Here is a 12,735-nt window from a genome sequence, read left to right on the forward strand (position 1 = left end):
GCTTATTTTAGATTTAGATTTTTCTGATGGAAAAATGTGGATCAAGTAGCCAATGGTGTATATTTCGACGCTAGGATCTCAATGATTGCGAACAACTACGTTTCTGTTCTGTTGACCGATGTGAGCGTTCCATATTTTGGGTACCTTTTCTTCGATGTCGATTCGATACTGAGAATTTGTTTATAACGTTAGAGGTACAAGGCTAACACTTGGACCGAGCATAATTGTGTAACTGAATATCCATAAGAATCTTTTATGTATCGCGACTGAGGGTAAAATAACAAAAAAAAACCTTATTTTTATTATTCTTTTATTTTATTAAGGTTTTATGTGTGTGTGTGGATGATTAAGCGAGAATACAAGGCAAGAGGGAGGATAATTATTGTAAATCGAGTTTATGGCCAGCAGTCTGAACATAAAGTATACTAGGTTGCAAGCTACGTATGCGAGTGAAGGTAAAAACTGTACTACTACCGTTATGTTACAAGGCACACGCACAGAGTTAGGATAAAAAGATTAGAAAATAAAACCAAGCACGCTGTAATGGTATTTCGCGACGTATTTTATTCTGTAACGTTATATCTGATATGGTTATATCTTTCGATAAAAATCACAGATAATAAACCGAGTCTCCGTTTCAGCTGTAAGAAAATAAATTTCGTTTTGTATTATGTGACGCTGCACGTTGTACATCGCATACAAATCAACCGTTTCTCATATTTCGAAAACATAGCGTTCTATGTGTAAGGAGAGATAAGAAGCACACGGGACACTTGTGTACGTACGTTGTAAAGGACTTCTCGATTTTGTATATGTGTCATCACGCATGAAATAACCGGACCAAAACAGTGGATACGGCGACATGTGTTTGACACGGCCAACCAGCGTGTCCGGACGTTTGATTTGCGTTGAAATCAAATTTTTCGGCCCAACTTCACCGAAACTTCGCGCTGAAATAACGCGTGACGCACGTAGGTTGCATTTCGCTTTCGATATTATTTTGATCGATATTCGAGCCGAAAGTACTTCCCATTTCAATTTAATAACGCAAATACGTATTTATATCGCATTTATATGTGTCCTATGGCTTTAAAAATATTACGAGGCAGTACACGACGATAACAAGCGAAACGAGAAAGTAGAATATTACTTGACTTTCGATGTTACATCTGTTTCAGCTGTATATTCTACGACCGATGGAAATTAGTCAAGCACAATGAAACTTGAATTTTAATCAACCCTTCGAACTAAAAGTATTTTCCATTTCGATTTCATAATACAAATTCTATGCCATATATTCGCCGTGTCTTTCGAAATATTATTCTCCGATCACGATAACAATAACGACAATGACGTAGAATACATTTAACTTTGCATATTGTATCCGTTTCGAACCTACGTGTATATCCTGCAACCGAGTAAAATTTCCAAAGCACAAATCGAATCTCAAGTTGATCTAATCTAAAGTTGATTAAAATCAACCGTTCGAACCGAACGTCTTTTCTATTTCGATTTAATAACGCAAATAATAATAAGAATACTTAGTCATATTTTTTCTTCTTTCTAAATATTATTACAATGGTGCAAGGCGGTGTGCAACGATAATAAGAAAATCGAGATGACAGAAACGGCCCTTAAACGCATAACTGCGCAACTATACGCGCAATTCGAAGCATTTCAATAACAGTCCCCGGAGTAGGAAACACTTCAAGTATGCGCTATCCTTGAATGAAGGAGTTAGACAAACTGACCGTCTACTCATTGTGGGAGCGCTCGATAATTACCAGTTCCGGGGGATTTTCTTCCTTACCGGTGTCCTCAATGAAAACTTGGTCCATGTATATTACTTTAAAGATTCAACCGGGATAATTGAGTTTCGAAAGTCCTTTAGACGCAGTCGTTTTACCGTGCTCGGTCGCGACATCTAGCGTACGCGGAAGCCGGAAATACAAGAGAAATTAAATTTCGCGCCACAACGTTCGTATAAATATCAGGTTTTTTAGATGCAAAGTTTCCAATATGATTTTCGATCTTCTTTTTTTCTCATTCGATATGATGATTACGGTGACTCGAAGTTGTTCCCATTCGTTAGAAGATGCGTATGTACTAACAATTAAATAATTCCCTTATAAAAGGAAAGAAACCTTTGGGACAAAGTAATATGTTTCTTCTTACGATAAAATACCCACTGTACGTAATATTTGCGCGCAACGATCGAAACAGGACGCAACGATGGTAACGTGTCACGATAATATTAATTGCTGGATCCTTTTTTGTTTTTATTTGTACGAGGTTTACGGTCGTTAGATTAATATAATTGCGCGTAATTAACGACATTAAAATGCGATCGATCGATACTCGTTGAAGACCGGGTTGTTTAGATTGGAAATTTCCATAACATTCATCCCTGATCATCTATGCAGATTCGAGATATGTACCGTTATACCATGTTGCGTGAACAACGAAATAAGCGTAACCCGTATCATCGGTTGACACAGTCAACATGGTTAAGGTAAACCAATTAAGGCAACGAGTTAGTAAAACGATTACCCTTCACGTTTTCTCCACGTTCATAATCGTGTACGATCCGCCTACCATGAGAAAGGTTACTTGACAATAGACAAAAAAAAAAATAGTGAAAAGCCATGTAACAATTATGGCATTGAAGAATCCGATATTAACCGGTTAACCGAGTGGTTTTTTAAACTGGTTTTTTAAACGTAATTTATTTTTAACGGAAATGAAACGTCGCGTAAATAAGAGAACAGCAATTGGTAATTTGTATACTGTCCGTGGATTTCTAGTTATCGAACGTTAAAAACATAGACAGTTAAAATACTATAATAATACGAATCCGACAGACAAGCAACGATAATTTATTGAAAATTGGTAATGAAAAACGAACGGAATTTGCAAGAAAACAACGTTATAAGTTGTTATTTTTAATATTAGACGCTTGCTTATTATTGGGTTGGCAACTAAGTGATTGCGGATTTTGTCATTAGGTGGTATTGACAAAATCCGCAATCACTTAGTTGCCAATCCAATATTTATCGTATGCTACATATACGAGATCACGAGCGAGAAGAAGCTTACGATATCTCGAGCGATTTTAATCGAGGTACAGTCGCAAACAACTTTTTTCATTAACTGCTGCAACTGCAATGCTATCTTAAAGTTTATAAGCACGAGCGGAACATTTGCAAAAGAAGCGAAGAAACGTTTTGCGTTTGTAACAAACTCGAAGGACGAACATCTTTTAGACAAACTGTCAGAGAGCGGATATTCATAAATAAAATAGTTCGTTGTACGTCTACGGTGAAGAAAGCTTTTTCGCGAGTTTAGACATTGCCAGGTCGGATAAATAGATTCGCAAAGCGGAAATAATAGTCTTGCAAGTTCTTCTCGCGAAATGTACGACGTTGGCTGATAACGAATTAACGAAACTTTACGAGGTCTTGTACGTTGCGTAATTGGGAACTTCGTTCAGGTACGAATGAAACTTCTACAGGAGCGAAGGGAAGCATAATATCGCTGACAGCTTCGAAGTATTTGTAACAGCCACAATGTGATCGGATCGCGAGTTTAAACGAACGATCCGTTAATAAATATCAGACGAAGCGGGCAATTATTTTGGCGGAAAAGTAATAAAAATTGGTTCGAGTTAGTGGAATTTTCCTTCCGATGGCAAAATACCTAATGGAAATATGTACGATCGATGTAAAATCGATCGATCTGGTTAAATTTTTGAGATTCGAAGCTTAGCGAAAGAAATAATTTGATTCTAACGATAAGTTCTTCGTGTATCATAATCTTTCATAAGCAGATTAAAACGAGTATTATTTAAAAAATTGTATATTCGGTGATATACATTTGATTTGTATAAATCGGTTTCGTTCGACAACTTAAATTCGAATATACAGGATTCTTCGTGAGAAAAATAGAAAGAAAATAGAATTTTTCCATATGACGCTTCGTTTTCGAGAAAATCACGTTCGAAAATTTACCAAGCGTACTAGAACATGGCTAATTCTGGACCGAAGAGGAGTAAACAATCGACAGGACGTTATTCTACGTGTGAAAATAAACTGAGAACGTGGAATAAAATTTATTCGCAAGAGGCTTTGTTTTCAAGAAAAATACATTTTTTTTAATTTATCATACACGTGTAATGAGCCACGTTCAAGTATACTTGGTAGGTAAATTTTCAAACTTAGAATCTCTTGAATACGAAGCGTCTTACGAACAAATTTTCCTCTATATTTCCTTCCCATTTGTTCTTTTTTTTTTTTTTTAATAAATATATTTCGATAAATTTATAATTATCGTTCCTTACTTTTACAGCGTGTCATACGAACGATATATAAACATAACAATCTATAATTTTGTGATGATCTAACAAGTCCACCTGCTATTTATTTCTATTAAATTTCTATATATATATACATATTATTAACTATTTATTTGAAATTTTCAAATTATTTAATTATGCAAAAGGAAGGTAAAGGATGGACTTGAAAAAAATTAATCGAAAACGTAAGACGAAGCATCCGCGTGCCAATGCTCATTCTTGAGAAAATCGATTTCGAAGATATGTTGGCTATGCGAAGACTGGATTAAAATTTGGTTGAATAAATTCCACTGCGTACGTAGTACATATACAGAGTGCAATTTCCCAAGAGTCTGAGCCCGTAATATTTTCGATACTATTCATTATATCGAAAAATGCTTCGGATAAAAGTTTGATGGCTGTAAGGAAAACATATGTAACGAGGACAGTTGCTGGCTTTTCTGAAGGTGGTGGCGCAACCATCGTACGAAGGTCAACTTTGTTTCTTCAAATGGAATCACACAGTTCTTAATACATTAATCGATGCAGCTCGAGATTCTCTATAAAAAGTTATTTATTAACCTACTTGCGTCTAAAAACCATTAGTTTAGCAAATATTTTAGGTATGAGAGACAAGGAAAGACGCAAGACGCTATTTTCGTATTTGTCTTCGTGCTTGTCCTTCGTACGATAAATTTCACCAAATGAAAATTAAAATATCTGTTAAACTAATATTTCTTCGACGTAAGTGGATTAATAATTTTTGCACGCAAAATCTCGGTTCGACTTTTATCCGAAACATTTTTCGATATATTTAAAAATATAGAAAATATTTCGTTTCAAACTCTCAAGTAACTCGCCTTGTATACAAAGGGGGGGGGTAACTGATGGTACAAGCGGGAAGGGGGTGATTCTACGCGAAAAAAGAAGTCGAAAATATAGAATAAAAATTTAAAAAATATTTTTTTTTTATTTTTTCCATCGAGACAACGATCTACAGTGAAATCCGCTATAACGTACCGCACGCGTACCGAGCGAAAATTCAAAGTCGATTTTCTCGAAAACAAAGCCTCGAACGAAAAATTTTTATTCTATATTTTCGACTCCTTTTTTCGCGTAGAATCACCCCCTTTCCGCTTGTACCACCAGTTACCAACCACTCTGTATATCGTGTTGGTATGTATATGTTAATATTGCTTTAATTTTATGCAAGAGAAAATAAGAAAGATAAGTTTGAAATAAAAAAGGAGAAATTTGCGATCGTTATCAAAAAAAGGTTTTCAGACGTTTTATTAGGAATTTGCGACGAGCAAAAATTATACGAAATATGTAACGATTCGATATTGTTTGGAAAACTCGTAAAACATAATCGACGTTTCAATATCTCGTACAGAAACTTCCAGTCGATTATGGAGTTTTCTATCTCACACAAGGTAACAACTGTACTTCACTGTCAAAAAGTTATCACAATTCAAGGAAACTTCGAATTACCAAAGTTCCTTCAATTTACGAGAGATCGTCTACTTTCCTTAAAACTTTCCTCTTTCGTATAGGAAAATATTATTGGAAATTAAAGATTTTCGATCTTTACCGCGATCCATATATCATTACTATGTTATTTTTATCGATTTATACGTATCTCCTAGCAGCTCCTCGCGCAGAATATTCCTACGTGGTATTACGTTATCGAATTTACTTCACTTCAGGCTTCAACCGAATTACAGCGTAACGACATTAATTTTCGTTTCTTTCATCCTTCAAAATTAAAGTCACATCGACGTATTTTAATGTAACTGCATTCCGTTAGAATTTGCACATCGATTAATTTCCTTCTTCCTTTTTCTTCTTCTAAAGTTACAGATACCGTTGAAGTGGATCTCACTTCAAGCAAAACTTTACATCTTCTCTAGTGTTCAGTTTCCTTAGTCCTGCGAAAGCTACAATTAGGTCCTGGTATAACGATTCTCTTTCCAGCGGCTTCTTCGGTTGCAATTATAGTACCGCGAAAAGATCGCCGACATACAGACAACGTAGACGATAAAGCGGAAATGCCGACAAGCCGAAAGGGTCGGAAAACTTCGATATATTAGATTGTGTCTTTCTTTCACAAACACGTCTTTTACGACGTTGCATCTTTATACAAACATGAAACTTAATCTGTCGAACGTTATGATCTTTATTTTGATAGAACAAAATGGATCATACATAATTCGATAAAATAATATAAAACGAGAAATGTTGCGCATCCATTGTTTCCTTATAAAACGAAAGAAACTTCTCGTAGTCGTTGATCGTCGGTTAGTCACCGGAGAGTCAAGAGTGAAGAGTCGTTAAAATCGAGAGATGTCATATCACACTACTGCATTAAGTTCGAGTTCGGTAATCATCGTTTTCTGTTTAATCCACTGTAATTAATCCATCAATCAATACATTATCGCATAGGATAGAAACTACTGGAAATCCTAATTTCTAATATTTCTGAATAAAGAATTTCTGTAATACATCCTCTCTTTATTCCGAGATAAAAAAAACATCAACAAATACCGTTGACATCTTCAGCTAATTATGTAATAACCACTACGAAATCATTAAATATATTCGTTTAACCGCTTCGCAACTATGGTACAGATATCTCACGACATTGCATATACACAGCTCGTACGATGGCCACGGACAAGTTATTTCGCGACGCAATACGTTTGTACGACGCTACGAATGAGTTATTTCGCAACGAAATACTGTTCGTAAATTCCCACGGACGAGATATTCCGCGCGTCTGTTTTTCTGCAATTAAGCACAGCTCTCGCCCTAATAAATAAACACTTGCCTTTATACGAGACGTTTTTGTCACATTCGGATACGTATTATAATTTTACGAACGTAGTCAGATACACGTTCAGTTTGTCAAATTTCTCCTGTCTCACAAATTTCCTATCTTTCTATACGCTGTAAACGTCAGAGACGAAGATTTCTAGTAGAAAGACAATTCCATTGATTTTAACATCCAGATGAAATACGTACGATACACGTATTGCGTAATATTTGTATCATTATGTATATAGTTTATTCAGGCGATAAAACGAATACGCCATGGCGCAGTACCAATAATACAAATCTATACAATATATTCTTACAGGATTTATCATAATCAATAACGTTCATAACGATCTGCAATGTTCGCGAAACTTCGAAGCAAATCATCGATAAAAACGTGATCGACGAAGCAGAAAATACGAATCTCGTCGGATGTGATCCGACATTTTAAAATCTGTTGTTCTTGATACGCGAGCCTACTTTAAAATCGAAGCGTTCGTAAACCGATTAAAATTGTAACTGCTCAATTACGATAATCAGGTGAACTCATTGGCCGAGGATCAAAGGTCTGGAATTAATATCGAGCTTAGTTGTTGGGTCACAAATAGGTCGTATACACTCGCTTGACGGCTATTCGACGTGCTTTGACCATAAAGCTTCGCAATACCAGGGCATCTTTGACGAAGCGCAGTGTAACGTTGCAGCAGACAATGAGAGCACCGACGTGAAAACATACATACTTCATGGCTGCTGTCCCTTCCATTCTCACTTTCTTCTTAACTGACTACGGACGAGGAAAGGAAAAAGAAACTTGTCCTCGACTTTTCATTTCATCCCTTACGTTACACGGAGGCATTGTCAGCGTCTCTTTGAGATTTTGCTCGCGCGTTTCTTCGCGTCACCTATCGTCGATGCGCGACATTATTCGATATCAACAAAACAACGCCATTAAGACACGTATGGTCTCGCCCTTGTAACGCCATTGTGACTGAGAAACTATATTACGCGTGATATAAGACGTATTATAGCAACGTGATATAAAGCGATAAAAATTATGTGGTTTATATAGTTTGTATTTTCTACTTGTTTTAAGGCAGGGAAATTTATACAGCGACAAGTAGGTACATACGTTGATTTTTAAAGGCTTGTACAAGATTTTTGAGCGGAAATTCAATTTCGTTGGATTCTGTTTAATTGGATTTGAATTTTTAAAAGGTAATGAATTTTACCGATCGAACTGTTAGTTTAAGCGCGGCCTTTAATTGTATCACGAACATTATTTTACGTTACTCTGCAACGTTTCCTCTATGTAATATATTCAATGTTTGTATACGCGATCTTCGGCTTAAGAATTACTCAAATATTTGGTTTTAATACGAAGGATTGTTTTAAAGATCATTTTCACCTCTATAAATATTTATTGTGTAAACCGTGTGTATAATTTGCGTAGAGCTTAAAGGATTTCCAATTTAACATTCGCACGTGAATTAAAACCGTTACTTGGAAAAATCATCGAACTCAAGAACCACACCTCTTCCTCGTGTTCAAACTTATCCGCCTGTGCAGTTCGTAAATTCACTTCTTAGGTTTCTAATGAATTTTCAAAATAAACCTTCGACGTATCTATGTATTTATCTATACGATTAAACAAACCGTGGATTTTTATGCATTTATAAATAATTTGAAATATACGTAGATATTATTCTAAATATCTATGAAACTATCGACTAAAGAATTATTATTCACGAGAATATAAGAAACAAAGATTATTAAAGTTACTTTATCTGGTACTCGATAACTTTATTTTGCTAAATTGATTCCTCGTCTCCTACACTCGCAGAAAGATATTTCTGTTGCGTCAAATACGTTTCCATCTTATATTATCTTCCACAAAGGTACTACACACGTATTGTCTTTCTGTCTATCTTAATTTCAATTTTATTAACTCGTCGCTTGTTGACTTTGTCAAATGTCCTTTGTTTACTTTGAAGTTGCGAAGCACGAAAAGCTTCCTAGGTACGTGTACCACTCGGTCTAATAAAAAGCACTCAGGTGCACGAAAAAGAAAAAGGTTCAAACGCACGCTAATAGATGGCTATATTTAAAAAATTACTCATACTAAATATATTAAGAGCTAAGCGACTTCAATTTTATTAGCTCGTTTCCTGCTGTCTTTGATGTTGCGAAACACCTTCCTATTATTCTCATCTAATAATAAGCATTCGGGTGGACGAAAAAGAAGATGATTCAAGCCTGGATCAACGGAAAATTCTACTTAAAAAATCAAATATCAAGAATCGAAAAACTTTTATTCATCTCGGATAATATCGACCCCGAGATGTATCTTGTTAAGATGATCCTCCTTCGAAGATTAGACGCTTCGTGACTACACAAAATGGTAACGAGCAGCGCCCTCTCGTAAAGTATTTACAAAACAGGGGTAGGTCAGTGTGAAATTAAATGGCTGAAATTTCAGCGATTTCCATAGACAGTGTCTTTGAAATACCTAATCCTCGCTGTTTCACGTTTAAGCGAAGTAGCGCTCCGCTCTCCAGCTAAAAGCAAATAGCTATATTCTGGAGAAGTATTTGAAGCATTAACTGGCGAACAGATCCGAGAGGAAAAGTTTCGTGAAATTTACATCTTGAATTTCGTTATTTCATTTAACGCAGAGGGATTGGCGCCCGCTACGATCGATACGTTGGCAGATTTGCCTGCGGTTTTTCGCGATTGTCGCGACGATTCTAATTGAGTTTCAGGAAAGAAATAAAATTAAACGTTGGCCGTTAATCGATGGCTGGAAAATAAAATGGATTGCCATGATTCGTCGTATTCCCCCGCCTTTTGATTCTTTCTCGTCTTTCGCGTTTCACGGTCCTCGCCAATTACTATATAGAACCGTACTTTTCTGCTGGCAACTTCAGTTTACGAGATTAAACATTAGCTGGTCCCGTTTCGTTTGATAAAACTGACGTCTCATATACGACCTGAGGCATTCTACGAGCTTGGCGCAGGTTTAATGGAAATGTTCGGTAAATATGGACACAGATAGCGAATGTTACTTGTATAAACATTCACTCTGATCGAGAACTAAAAAATCTGGAATTTTCTGCTCTTGTGCTGAATTACAGTGGTTCGCGAAAATATTTGAATACCCCTGCAAACTCCTTGTGTACATATTATTAAGAATATCTTGATATCCTATCGATACTGTGACAAGATTAACGTATTATTAAAATTTCAAACGAGTATGAAAATGTACGTAGGAATTGCAGGACATTTACCGCAACTAATTGTATGTTTGAGACTATTACTAATGTTGTATACTAATTTTTCGTTAAGCATATGTTTGCAATAAATGCCTTGCAACCTCTATATATACATCGAATTGGTTTCAAATTTTACATAATGTATTAATAACAAGAGTTCTGTGGAGAACGTTCGAATAGTGTATTTAATTACCCGTAATTGATATTGCGTATTTAATATAACCGAAGAAATAGTCTCATTCGTTGTGTTAATAATTAGCGAGAATACGAGTACGTAATAGGAATTTTAATAATCCCAGAATCCCATAGGCAAGCAAAAAAAAATAATTTAATTGAATTTGCTTTAGTTCAGTTTTATTTCATTTTATTTTAATGCAATTCTATTTTATTTAATTTCAATTTCCATTTTGCTTTCATTTTATTAATGATTTAATATAATCCTAACTCGATAACATAAATCACATAAAAAAGGATATATAAATAAATCGGTACAATACGATGCAAACTAAATTTATGTACCAAAACTTTAACCACGCCTTATAGATACGATAACTAATTGGAAATTAAGTAAAAACTATTTGTAATAACCTGCATTGCTTGTCGGGTTGGAGGAGATATTTAATCAACAAATAATTTCGTTACGTTCGAAATCTTCTCGCTCCTTAATCCATTTTCTCTCTGATTACAGTAAACAGCATTAATTCCGTTCTCAATTAATTAATCTTATCAGTAGTATACTTATATCATTCTATAAAACATTAAGTAAGTGACATTTAAGTTAAAGAATTATTTTCCTATTATTATTTATACACTTTTGTTTACATATGTCATTATAAAGATTAATGGAATAAACTAATAGGATAACACGTTTCTTAAACGAATGGAAAAATGAAAAGTCGATGAATTTTCATTTAACAAGCATGTATCATTTGTAGCATTATGACAACTTAGCGATTCATTTGCTCAACAAGTACTATCTTCAATAACTAAATCGTTTTAAATTAGTTAAACCTTCAGTGTCCTATTTTCCTATTCACTAGACGACATTTTTAATACGAATCAATTCGTTTCGCTAAAGACACTAAAAATTGATTATTAAAATAGAACTATACATTTTATATATTTTACACTAGTTCATATGATTACAATAACGTTAATAAATAAACGATCCTAAACACTAACAGCATAAACAAGCTTATCTCAAGTATATCAATATTATACCAATATGTAAAAGTTTATATTTCCAAAATACTTGTCTTCAAAAGTAAAGCAATCACAAACTAGGCAGAAAATAAAGTAAACAATCGTATTGCTCAACAGTCTTAACAAATAAAGCTACGATGCTAAAAGTAACAAAAATTGCTCCATAGCATATGTCCTCACAATTAAATTACGAATTAAAAAGGAGAAAAGGATTAAAATTACCAAACCGAATGTAAGGAAATGAAAGAATCATTCTGTATTATGTTTCCCTCGCTAGTGGCGGGATATTCAAAATAATGATGGCGTCTCTTCAATCAAAGTTACAAGAAATCACATATCCAAAAACTTTTACTTCATTATAACGGTATTATTATACCACCGAATAAGTAAAAAATTAAGACTCACCGAGAAAACAGTATAAGCAACGAAGATTTACAGCTCGGTCTTCGCGAGACAATAGTGGCGGTTGGTGACAGACAAGTGGTCGAGAAGTGTATCCGCTACTGCACAGTCATAGACATAGATCGTGCACCCGAATTGTCCCGTCTGTCGGTGGATATTACGTGCAACGACCTCCGTGATTCGTTTCTTGCGCTACGCGAATAGGTGCACCTGTTTACGTGCCACTTAATGTCACGTACACGCACGAAATAGCTCGAGAATCATCCACGAATCGACACGGATTCGCGGTTACTAATCGCTTACCAAACGTCGATTACGTCGTTAGCGCTTGAAAAAACATTCGAATGTAATCGTTCCGAACGATAAAGGAGCTTTATAATATAAACGATCCAGTTCCTACCGCGTTCACAGTCGAAGCGGTACTGCGAGGCTCGTCGCGACCCGGCGTCCCCTTCCACCATCGACCCCGAGCCCAATAGCCAATCAGCGTTACGCATTCTCCAACGTTCAAAATCCTTCCGTTGGATCCACGGACGGCCGATGTCAGTTATGCGAGGGGGTGGAAAGCACTTTTGGCGGTCTCACGTGTTGCTTCGCTGTAAACATGGATGATCTGGATTTGATTCAATTACCCAAAACGGGAGAAACGGTGTTTGAGTGGCGGCGCGAAAATTGCCGATTTCGTTGCGCATATTGACAAAGATTGCGACGGGGGAT

The 12,735-nt window shown here is 35.6% G+C and overlaps 1 protein-coding gene across 1 annotated transcript in view; it reads right to left on the minus strand.

Moving 5' to 3' along the window:
* LOC117153981 (uncharacterized) overlaps positions 1–12,429 on the minus strand; it is a 73,997-nt gene extending 61,568 nt beyond the window's left edge. The window contains exon 1 of the mRNA XM_033328550.2: positions 12,022–12,429. The gene's annotated coding sequence lies outside the window, so the exon portion shown is untranslated. The remainder of the gene's footprint in view (positions 1–12,021) is intronic.
* Positions 12,430–12,735: the final 306 nt, after the last annotated feature.

Source organism: Bombus vancouverensis, chromosome 3 (assembly GCF_051014615.1).
Source record: "Bombus vancouverensis nearcticus chromosome 3, iyBomVanc1_principal, whole genome shotgun sequence".
NCBI lineage: Eukaryota > Metazoa > Arthropoda > Insecta > Hymenoptera > Apidae > Bombus > Bombus vancouverensis.